This window comes from Mandrillus leucophaeus, unplaced genomic scaffold (genome assembly GCF_000951045.1).
Source record: "Mandrillus leucophaeus isolate KB7577 unplaced genomic scaffold, Mleu.le_1.0 Scaffold299, whole genome shotgun sequence".
Classification (NCBI taxonomy): Eukaryota; Metazoa; Chordata; class Mammalia; order Primates; family Cercopithecidae; genus Mandrillus; species Mandrillus leucophaeus.
This window is the reverse complement of record NW_012103131.1, coordinates 2,532,708-2,543,848: the sequence shown is the minus strand read 5'-3', so window position 1 is coordinate 2,543,848 and position 11,141 is coordinate 2,532,708. Positions and strand designations below refer to the sequence as shown.

Genomic DNA, 11,141 nt, shown 5'->3' with positions numbered 1-11,141 from the left:
CCCCCCGCACCCCGCCACCTCAGCTCATTTATGCCAGAAAGCGCCAGGCCTCATTCCTGCCGTGGCCCTGAGCCTGGCTTCCCGTGAGACCCTCTTGGGGGCCTGTGAACAGGAAGTGGGACGGCCAGGACCCAGACCTGTGACCTGCGTCAGAGTGTAACGAAGTCCAGGCCAGTCTGTTGCCCGAGGCACTGGAATGCTTTACTGAAGGAGCGTTAAAAGGTAAGTTGGATCCCAGACAAAGCTCCAAGAGGCTTCAGAGACTGGAGTTTTGTCAACAGATGAAACGGGCCCTATTTTAAGCCATGCTATGTACCAGGACTTCCTGTTTTCCAGAGAAACTTCTTGTTTTGGTTTTTGTGATGATGGATTTATTGAAACATTTGCTATTCAAGTGACCCTCGTTGCGTTCCAAGGAAAAAGTCAAGCTGGAGATTCTGTGGCCTGGAAAAGGGATACACACAGCGAAAACATCATCCCCAGAAGACTGGCTGGGGGGAGTCTGGGCCTCGGTGGCCGATCAGTGAATGAACAGAGAGCTAATTGCCAGTCAGGGGCCCAGACGGATTTCATAGCTCAGGGTCTGGCCTGTTGTTTAGAAGGAGGCGGGGGCTGGTCACAGGACAATTGAAAGGGCTTTTTGTTGTTCCTCTCAGGCTAAGTTAAGCCATGTGTGTGTCTCTCTTTCGAGGAGTGCTGGTCTGGCCAATCCCAGCCACGTAAATCCCACTCACTTCCTGCTGACCTTCTGACACCGACAGATGTTTTTTCTTACAAGTGTCATTAGGCCTCTCTACCCGCTGACCTCATCAGATTGTGCTGAAGTCGTTTTCATCAGTTTTGTCTCTTAACAATCCGTTTAACCCTTCCTGGGTGCCTCTGGGAATAAGACTGCACTATCTTCTGGCCTTGCTGTCTCCCTCCTGCCCCCAGGACCTGGCATGGGGAACGGAGCCCAACCCACAGGGCGGAGAGGCATGCTTCCATGGCTGGAGGCTATCCTGTGGACCCAGGGCAGAGGGACCCTTGTGTCTTCCTCGGGAAGGTGTGATGGAGAATACAGTGAGGGGCTCAGCAGGTCCCTCGGAGAGAACCTTCCAGAGCTCTGCCTGTGGATACGTGCTCTGATCACAGCTCCTCAAGCATTGGGGCCACAGACGTGGACTGGGAGGTGGGTGCCCAGGAGGTATTCCCCATGGCACCTGTGTGACCTGTCCCCGTTGCTACCCGTGATGGGGTTGGGAGCTATGGAGTTGGGGTCCTAAGGCCATTGGAAGTTTCTGTAGCCAACATCCTTCGACTAAGAGCGCAGGCTGGCACCTGACTCTGTGGCTGTTGTAGAGGCGGGAGGACAGCATTGGTAATTTCACCCTTCCGTAAAGCTGATGCACAAAGAGCAGTTGTGGGGCTGGCCGGTGCCTAGAGGGAGCGAGTTTTGAGCAGATGTCCCTGACCCCTGGGCCGCTGTGTTGTGATGTTATCTTACAGGATCTGGGCCTCCTGGGCTCCTTAGAGCCAATGGCACACCCTTCTGAAGGCATCTGGGGTGGAGGCAGAGGTTGTGTATCATGCCTGCACCTGAGATGTTGGGGACTCACTTGAAGCCTCATCCAGAGCTGACAGACATCTGTGCTGGGCGTGTCCTCCTCCATGGCGTGCACACCTGCACTGTGTGAACCAGCCCAGCAGAATGGAGTTGTTGGCTGCTAATGTGTTGTGTTAGTTACCACTCACAGCCGCTTAAAATAGTTCTCATCGCACATGGAGCATTCTGGAAGTGGTAGCTGCTTTTGTTTATTTTATTGTTGTTGTCTTAAAATAGTTCTCATCGCACCTGGAGCATTCTGGAAGTGGTAGCTGCTTTTATTTTATTATTATTATTATTATTATTATTATTATTATTATTATTAGAGACACAATCTCACTCTGTTGCCCAGGCTGGAGTGCAGTGGCGTGATCTCGGCTCACTGTAACCTCTGCCTGTCAGACTCAAGCAATTCTCCTGCCTTAGCCTCCCGAGTAGCTGGGACTACAGGCACGCGCCACCACAGCCTGCTACTTTTTGTATTTTTGGTACACACGGGGTTTCACTGTGTTGGCCAGGCTGGTCTCGAACTCCTGGACTCATGATCTGCCCACCTCGGCCTCCCAAAGTGCTGGGATTGCAAGTGTGAGCCGCCGCGCCTGGTCAGTTAGCTGCTTTTAAAGTCGTGCATGCAGCTGAAAAGCGTTCCAGCCTCTTGGAGCCGCCTCCTTCCCACAGTCCCACTCCTCAGAGGGACTCCCCTGCTAACAGTTGGGTATGTGCCCACCTGCCTCTCTGATTTTTTTTCTTTTCATGACTTTACATGCTAGTCTGGCTTTTTGCTTCTGCAGATGTTCTCTGTCTGCTCTGGAGAGCTCTCCCTTGGAGTGTGGTTCAGGGATTGTGGGGTGTGGCTTCATGAGACATAGCCATGTTTTGCATCTGGCTGGTGTGGCTCAATCTGGCTCCACAAGCCCCTGCAGTGCTGCTTCTGGGGGAGCGGGAGATGTACATCAGGGTCCTAAGGACATAGGACTAGGAGTAAACTGGCCATGTTGAGTCTCAGGTTCTCTGTAAGGTTTGGATTTGGTGACCTCTATCTACCGTCTCAGAAGGCTCCAGAAATGCCGTGATCCGAAACCATCCAGGGCCACCCAAGCATCTGGGCACATGAGGGCACGGCACCTGCGTGGTTTTTGCAGCCTTCCCATTTCTGCCCCTTGTGTTGCGGATGAGGCCTGCTCCTGCCTCGGCTCATGGCGTTCCCCATCTCAGGAGCAGCGGTGTTTGTGCCCTGAACCTCTGTGCAGACTGCCTTTAATATTTACCTACATGCTGTTTTTCTCTGAGAGCTCAGACTTAATCGTAGCAGCAGTTCAAGGACCACTTCTAAGAATAAGAAAGCAGGAAGGTCTGTTCACCAGTGAATTACCGTTCAGAGGGGGTCTAGGAGGCTGCATTCTTAATGTGGGGCCCAAGCTCTGATAGATGGTTTTCATGTTCCCCAGATTTATGGGTGTGCCTGAGTCAGAGCGGAGACCCCAGGGTGCCTGAGTTAACTCCGTGCATGTTGAGCATAGCCCTGGAATTTATTTTTAAGCATCTGGGGTAAGTGAACATAACAGCAGACTTTCCGTTCCTTCAGCCTGTGTGCATTGCTGGTGTGAGGAGAAGAACGTTTACCCCGTGAGTTTACAGAAGTGGATGTATCACAGACCTCGTGTCAGCCTGGGCAGCGGAGGATTTGGAGGGTTTCGCTTGTTTTTTGTTAGTGTTCTCTGTCCTGTAGGTAGTGTAAACTTGCTGCCATGCATTACAAATGTATTACTGTTTTTGTCTTTTACTGCTGAACTGTACTGTATCAGTGACCAGTGACCATAGCCGGTGTGATAGATTGTGTAAAGGGTTGTATTGGTTATCTATTGCTGTGTGACAACTTACCTCAAAATGTAAAGGCTTAAAACAACAAAACTTTATTGTCTCACAGTGTCTGTGGGACGGGAACCTGCACAGCTTAGCTGGGTGCCGCCTTGCTGGGGCCCTCACGACATTGCAGTCAGGACGTCAGCGGGGTTGTGGTCTCTTCTGAAGGCCCGGCTGGAGGAGGGTTCAGCTTCTCATGGACTTTGGGACCGAGGACCTCAGTTTCCTGTTCCGTGAATCTCTCCTTAGGGCAGCTGACGTGGCAACTGGCCTCTGTGGGAGGGAGGGAAGTTGGCAGGGAAGATGGGAGGATGCCCACACCGGTAGCCCCAGTCTCTTAACCTAATCTCCGAAGTGACATCCCCTCACCTGTGTATACTGTCTGTTTAGAAGCAGGGCTTATACAAGGACATGAATTCCAAACGTTGGGGGTCTCTGGGGGCCATGGGATTGATTCTTTTTCTGGCATCCACAGTGCAAATGGGATCTGCCCCAGTCAGACCTTTCAAAAACCAAAACCTATTAGCCTCACCCCGTCTCTGCCTCTCCTGAGCTGACCCTGTTGATTTCCCAAGGGCCTTGGGAGTAGAGCAGACGGAGCCCAGGAGCCACTCATCCCTGGGTGCCCTCCCCAGGAGAACCTCTGGGAGGGGCCTGGAGAGGACAAAGGGCCTTCCTTGCACTGCTGTGTTGGGGGACGCCAGGAGGGGCTGCAGCCACCTGATGTGCAGGAACCTGGACTGCAAAAGTCCTGTCACTGTGTCCTCTTGCTCTCTGGTGGGTAGTGAGGTTGCCATTCAAAGGATAGAGTGGCAGGTCATTTTCAGTGGGCTCCTCCTGCTCCCGTGTCCTCAGTGTTGACAATGCACTGGATCCTTCCTGGAGGTGAAGGAGCCCCGGCTTTCCAGAGATGAACCCCCAGTCACACTCCAGAAACCTGGGAGAATGCTGCACCTGCCATGAGGGGCAGCCTTGGCTTCGGTGGCCCCGTGGATTCATGCTTGAATTGTCTTGGAAGTTCTGTGGGTTTTTGTTTTCTCCTCTTCTTCTTTCTTTCTTTTTTCTCTTCCAATAAGCCTTTTGTACTCCTAAAGTTCTGTATTTTGAAGAAATAAGTATACTTGGGGTCAGCAGCTACATGCTGCGTGATGCGTATTCATGAACTTCATTCTGGGGGAAGATTTTGAGAATGGACCAGAGAGAATGCTTTGACAATCAGAGAAGGTTTTTTTTCAAAATTTCCCATGAACTTGGGAAGTGTGGAGATGCACATGGCTGTCCCAAAGCCATATGAATGGAGTTGACCCGAATGCCTACATCCCGCCTGAGATCCAGTGGGTGCTCGGTCTGGGCTCCCATGGGAGTGTGTTAGGGCGGCCGCCAAGCAGGAATCAATGGTGCCTGTGATTGTGGACCCCAGATTCCTGCTGGAGCCCACACCACGATACACAAAGCCCAGACCAAGGCGTTCAAAGGCGCACGACCACCATCCGTTTGCTGCTAGACCCCAAGGACGTTCTTGGTAGGTTCTTCCCTCCTCTGTGGGCCGTGTGGGGATCACCTTTCTTTGATTTCCCAACCCTGGCATGAGGCTGATGGAATCTTCTGGGTGTTGTTAATACAGACAACACAAAGGCAGGACGGTCCAAACAGTGAAATCCCAGACATGAGACACAGAAAACAGCTTAAGGGAAATAAGGTTAGAACATTCCCTCTTGGGTCTCTCCCCTTGCGAACACAGGTCTGAGCCTCTCGGGAGGCTGCTCCCTGCATGTTGTGGGGGTCAGCTCTGGGGCCTGCAGCCCCTCTGACCACTGCTGGGGGATGGCCACAGGCACACCTCAGGCCGTGCATGTTGAGCTCTCCGGGGCGAGATTGGAGGGTGAAGGTTGCCTCTCCCCATGAAGCAGGCTTGGGTTGACTTGGCACTTTTTAATAAAGCCAGGATTCTGGACAGATTGCTGCCCCTGCACCACAGCCAGGCTTCCTGCCAAGGTGGTCCTGAGCTTGCAGGTCTCAGCAGCACAGACCCCGATCGGTAGGTGTGAGCCTCCCATCTGTCGGCATGTGTCGGCGCGCTCAGGCTGCTGGAAGAAGGTTTCACAGGCCAGGACAGAGATGTGTGTTCTCAGAGTTCTAGAGGCTGGAAGTGTGAGATCAAGGCATCCGCAGGGGTCTTCCTTCCAAGGACTGTGAGAGAAGGTCTGTCTTCTTAGCTTTTAGACGCCGTCTTCACATCGTCTTCCCCGTCTGTGTCTGTGTGTCCAAATGTCCTCCTTTTTGTGAGAGGATTGGATTAGAGTTCACTCTAATCACCTGTTTAATTTGATTGCTTTCTGTAATGACCTTATCTTCAAATAAGGTTCCATTCTGAGGTCCTGGAGCTTAGAACTTTAACATAATTGGGGGTCCGTAATTTAACCTGTAACAGTCAGTGTGACCTTTGGGCATTTAATTGAAAAGGTTTTTTTTTTTTTTTCTTTTTTGAGATGGAGTCTTGCTCTGTTGTCCAGGCTGGAGTGCAATGGCATGATCCCAGCTTCTCAGCTCACTGCAACCTCCGTTCCCTGGGTTCAAGCAATTCTCCTGTCTCAGCTTCCCGAGTAGCTGGGATTATAGGCACCTGCTAATTTTTGTATTTTTAGCAGAGACAGCGTTTCACTGTGTTGGCCAGGCTGGTCTCGAACTCCTGACCTCAAGTGATCCGCCTGCCTCGGCCTCTTAAAGTGCTGGGATTACTGGTGTGAGCTACCACACCCGGCCTGAAAAGGAATTTTAATTGCTTTGGGGACTTAATTGACATCAAGACCATAAATGTTGAGGCTTGGACGGCTAAGGCAGGAAGTACATGAGGAGTGGGCCTCCAGGGACCTGCCTTTCCCTAAGGGTCTTCGTGTACCATTTTCACATAGTGTCTGGGGTGGGGACATAAACTTGGGATCCAGATATCCTGAGTCCTTGGACCTTGTTTCCCGTTTATTTGTCTGGCTGGGGCTCTGACGTGCACAGTATCCCCATAAAATGTCTCAGAGCAGATTTTTAAATGGCCATTACCTTGTCAAGAATTCTCCAGTGGGATTTCATGTAAAATTAGGATCCCTGATGGTTAGCACGCGGTGAGCTGTAATTCTCCCCACGGGTGATTGTATTCATGGGCGCCATCCACCCTCCTCATCCAGATGTCTCCCCTCTCTAGAGGATTTCAGTGCAGGAGGCCTGTGAGGACCCCAGCTCCTTATGACAACACTGCAGTTCTCTAGAAGATTCTCATCAGGAGCCTTGCCTACTCCTTCCCAGCAACCTCTTTCCGCTAACTTGTATTTTAGCTATAGCCTGGAACATTCTGAGCTATGGTGAATATTAAAATGGGGTGGTGTACCCATCAGAGACCTGGAGACCGGAACTGGAAGCCACTATGAAACAGGTGAAATGATTGAAGATGACAGCTGAACCCCAGCGATGCCCCACAACGGAAAACAAAAGAGCTCTTTTGAGCCCCACCCCCACCCCTTTCTTTTCCCGGCATTTGATAGGCAAAGATGAATTTGTGTGACACAGGAGTGTCCCACCCTCCTCCTCCCCATCAGACTCTGCGAGGCGCCGCTCTCCCTTTGGGTGCAATCATGGATACCAAACAAAGCTTTCTTCCCTCTGGGTTTCCGTTACACAACCGTCCTCCACGTGAAAACCGTGTTAAGCAAAATGAGTAGCTGCAAGCTATTTTATTTCATGTTGTTAAATAGCTGTGTATAAGATGAAAATTTTTCTCTTTATGACTCAGGTTGAAAAGATAAGGTCTGGGAAGCGGTGCCTTTGAATCTAGAGACTTTCTGGAGTTAGGGACGTCTGATTTCTACCTATCATTTCCACGGCCTCTCGCAGGAGACAGGGTACCGGTGCCCCCGTGATGCTGCAGAGCTGCTTCTGGTGATAGAGACGCACTATGGAATGGAAATATCTGTAAGGACCAGCCATAGAGTATCTGCCCTCATAAAGCAAACATACTCCTCTACTCCTGTGGTCTGAGTTGGCTCTTCTGGGTGCCAGCCTATACATGAGTGACACCTTACTTGAAATGAAGGATGGGCCACCCCAGGCGCCTGGAACACTTTTCTCCCACTACATGCCCAAACTCCTGGTGTCCCAGAGGGTTGGCCCCTCAGACATGGGGTTTCGGGAGCTGAGCTGTGCACTGGGGCAGTGGCCACACTGGCCTGGTCACGTCAGGCTGGGCAGAAGAGTTGGAGCGGGTGGCTCAAGAGCCTTGATTTGGTTTGACTCTGTCACCCGGCTGGCATGGAACTTGGAAGGCTGGGTCCCCACTCCTTCAACAGGTCGGCCCCTTTGGAGGGAGCTGTCCTGCTTGTTTTTGAGATAATCTGTCCAGACACTTGGCAGCCCAGCCAGTGTTTGCTTTGATAGCTTATCTCTGCCTGTCCAGCTCGAACTCCCCTTTCCCACCGTCTTCGACCATGCCTGCGGGTCTCCACCTCTCCTTGGCCACCAGGGAGCCCTCGTTCCTTGCTGAAGGTTCCACACTGAAGTGGGTTGTACAGACGAACCTCTTCCGGGAAAGTGAAAGCAAGTCCCACTAAATGTGATTTGGGGCAAGCTTATGAGGTGTTTGTGACGTCAGAACCATGAAGAGAAAGTAGAGAGGCACATCCTGGAGGCTGCCTGGGGGAGGTGGCACTGGAGCTCAGGTGGGGACTCCCCAGGATCTGTACGTCTATCCAAAGGCATCCTCTGCCAAGTCAGACCAAGCGTGTGCTGTATCACGCAGTGGCGTCCTGCTGCTGTGGCAGCTGTGGCGGCTTTGAAATGATGGTAAGAAAGTGTCCTGTGACGGTGGGGACTGAATTAGGTACATGTGTCTCCTCTACTGGGGCATTAGTGGGCTATACCAGCCCCTCCTATTCTTCTCCAACCAGAAACTGTCAGGTGCCCTCCCCATGTGGAGAAGAGGTGGCCAGCATCTTAGAACTTGGTGAATGGGGTGGGTGGGTGTGTGGGTGGGTGGGTGTGTGTGTGTGTGTGTGTGTGTGTGTGGCCAGGCGGGCAAATTGAGGCCAGAGAGCACATTAATGTGCATTCTGACCAGAATCAATTTCTGGGGAAGGTTGGAAAAATCCCCCGTTCCCCACTTTCCTTTCTAAATCAGTGTCTACCAGGAAAAAAGTTGTATATCTTAGATCATACTCGTCTCACAGCAAACTGATCCTGGTGTTGAGTCACATTGAGCAGTCACCTATTGATCAAGTGTGCATAGTGCCCCAGAAGCTCTCCTTTGTAATGGAAAGCCTATCGGGCATGTGTGGAGCAGCCCAGCCCAGCTGAGCCGTCCCCAGCACCTTCCTCTCTGTGTGTGTGTTCCGCCTCTACCAACTTGTTTCCAGTTTTCAACACTGACTGGTTGATATCACCGGGCATAATGGAAAAATCATTTGTCAGGGTGGCCCCTGGCTACCTTGGGTCGGGGACCCCACGCCCTGGGCAGGGAGCCTCCCTGCTTCTTGGCCTGTACCTCAAGTCACTCAGCTGTGAAAGCGGGACCCCCAGCTAGCATCTCGGGAGATAGACAACAGGTAGGAGCTGGCACTGCATTCCCTTTCTCCGGCATATCATGCTCCTGGAAACGAAGCATCTACTGCTGGAACGGTGGAACCTTCTGCCTCTTTCACATCCGGAATTTTCTGGGAAATGTAGCGTCTCATCCATGGGACCAGGCCTTCCCTTCTAGGAGTAGCCGATCTTATTTTCTCCAGGTGCTTGTAGAGCCCAAGTTGGGATAGAAATGAGGATGGTGACTCATGGCCAAGAGGCCTCTGGAAGGCCATGCAGGGTGTGCAGTGCCCTCTGCCGGCCAAAGGGCCCCATCGCTGGACACCAGGCCTCCCTTGGGCTGGGCCAGCTCCCAGGACGGGCTGCAGCAGGAAAAGGTCAGCCCACGAGGGTGGTCTCCATTGGTTTTGAGAGCAAGCAGAGACTGCAGAGAGCATGTCCTTATAGAGCATTCTGGACCCTACAGTGTCAGGAGAGGAGTGGGCTGGGATCTCAGAAGGCCCCTAAGGACAGTAGAGTCCCCACAAAATCAGTCGAGGATTCCAGGCCTCTCTGAGGCAAAATCCAAAGGCAAGCATCTTAAAAATCTAACCTGAAGACTTTTCTACAAATTCATGTCTCATCATTGCAATTTGTTTGATAAGTAGCTATTTCCTATAATTGCCTTTATTCGATATTTAAATACAAGGGCAATTCATGTGTTAAGTATAAGCTAAATAATTAAAAGTTACCTTAAGAGGATTAAATCTTCCCCCATTTCATACACTAAGACAGCAATGTTTAACATTATCTCATTAACAGTTTATTATATACACTATGATACATATAACACAGTGTTCTATCATATAATTACAATTGACGGTTGAATACATAGTCTAATAAATTGTATTAAGTTTTGCATAGGTTTAGCATATAACCTCCAGATTTTTCTCTCCAAGAAGTGTAGCCTGGTGGCTCTTGCTTTTGCAAGTCCTCACATTCAAAGAACCTTTAGTGGCCATCAGTCCCCATGGCTTTTACACCATACTGGACACAACAGATGCATTGTGTGTGCCCAGTTGTATCACAGGCTGCAGATTTTGCCCTGGCGATTTTAAGGGCACAGGAGTACCCACCCAAATGGCCTTACTTACCATGGCCCAGTGCCGTTCTGCAGGCATGACATGAGAACCTTCCAACGTTCTGGATGCTTTTTCTGCGTGACATTCAGATATAAACATTCTGGAATCACTTCTTGCACACTGTATGTGACAAAAGATACATTTTCTGATGGAACCACTTCTGTCTGCGTAGAGTTTGAGATCACTAATTTTTTTTCTCTGTTCAACCAGACTTCTCAGCTATAGATCAAAATGTTCATGCCAGAGTACGACAGAGAAAACTGGAAAAGGAAAAATTAATTTACATTCCTGATTCCTCATGTCTAAACAGACAGGAATAGAGGTGTCATTTAGTTTGTTTGCTTATTTGCTTTTATCCCTTTTTTTGCTTAGCCTTTAGTATTAAATAACACTATTAAAACGAATATACTGTTTATTTTTAAGGCATATTTGGAAGACAGACAAGTGCTTTTAAAATGTGTGAAAATCCTAAACACAGGAACAGCTCATTTTCTTTAGCAACAAAGACCAACACTTAATTTCCATTATGACACAAATCAAACAACCAATTAGGAAAATCACGAATTCTTTCTGCTCAAATCTTCTGTTCTTGATTATAGCTTTTAGCAAGTGAAAATATTTAGAATTCTGGAGTCTTGCATTTAACATCAGGAAATGTATTTTCGTGTGCTCACAACCCTTAACCAAAGCAGGAGGATTTGCTCAGCTTTCTTGGCGGAAGGAAAGCCTGGGTTTTAGATTTGCTCACCTCCTTCTGTGTGGCAGCCCAGAGCCTCATAGTGTGCCGTCTCCTAGCACTGGCTCCATGTGCTCAGAGACTTGCTGTGTGCGTTTCTTTGAGATTTCTTACCCTGTGCAGCTTATGGGGGCTTCACTTTGAATTTTTTGGTCATTCCAAAGCCCCTAAGAATTTTTGGTGGGAGTTAGATGGACAGAACAGAATTACATATCCACATTCCTTAACCTCATATCCAAATTCTTTTTTTTTTTTTTTTTGAGATAAGTGTCTC

General features: G+C 50.0%; 1 protein-coding gene across 2 annotated transcripts in view; it reads left to right on the top strand.

Annotated features, from left to right (window-relative positions):
* The window catches only part of CTBP2 (C-terminal binding protein 2), a 179,181-nt gene that overhangs the window by 109,690 nt on the left and 58,350 nt on the right, over positions 1-11,141 (top strand). The window lies entirely within an intron of this gene.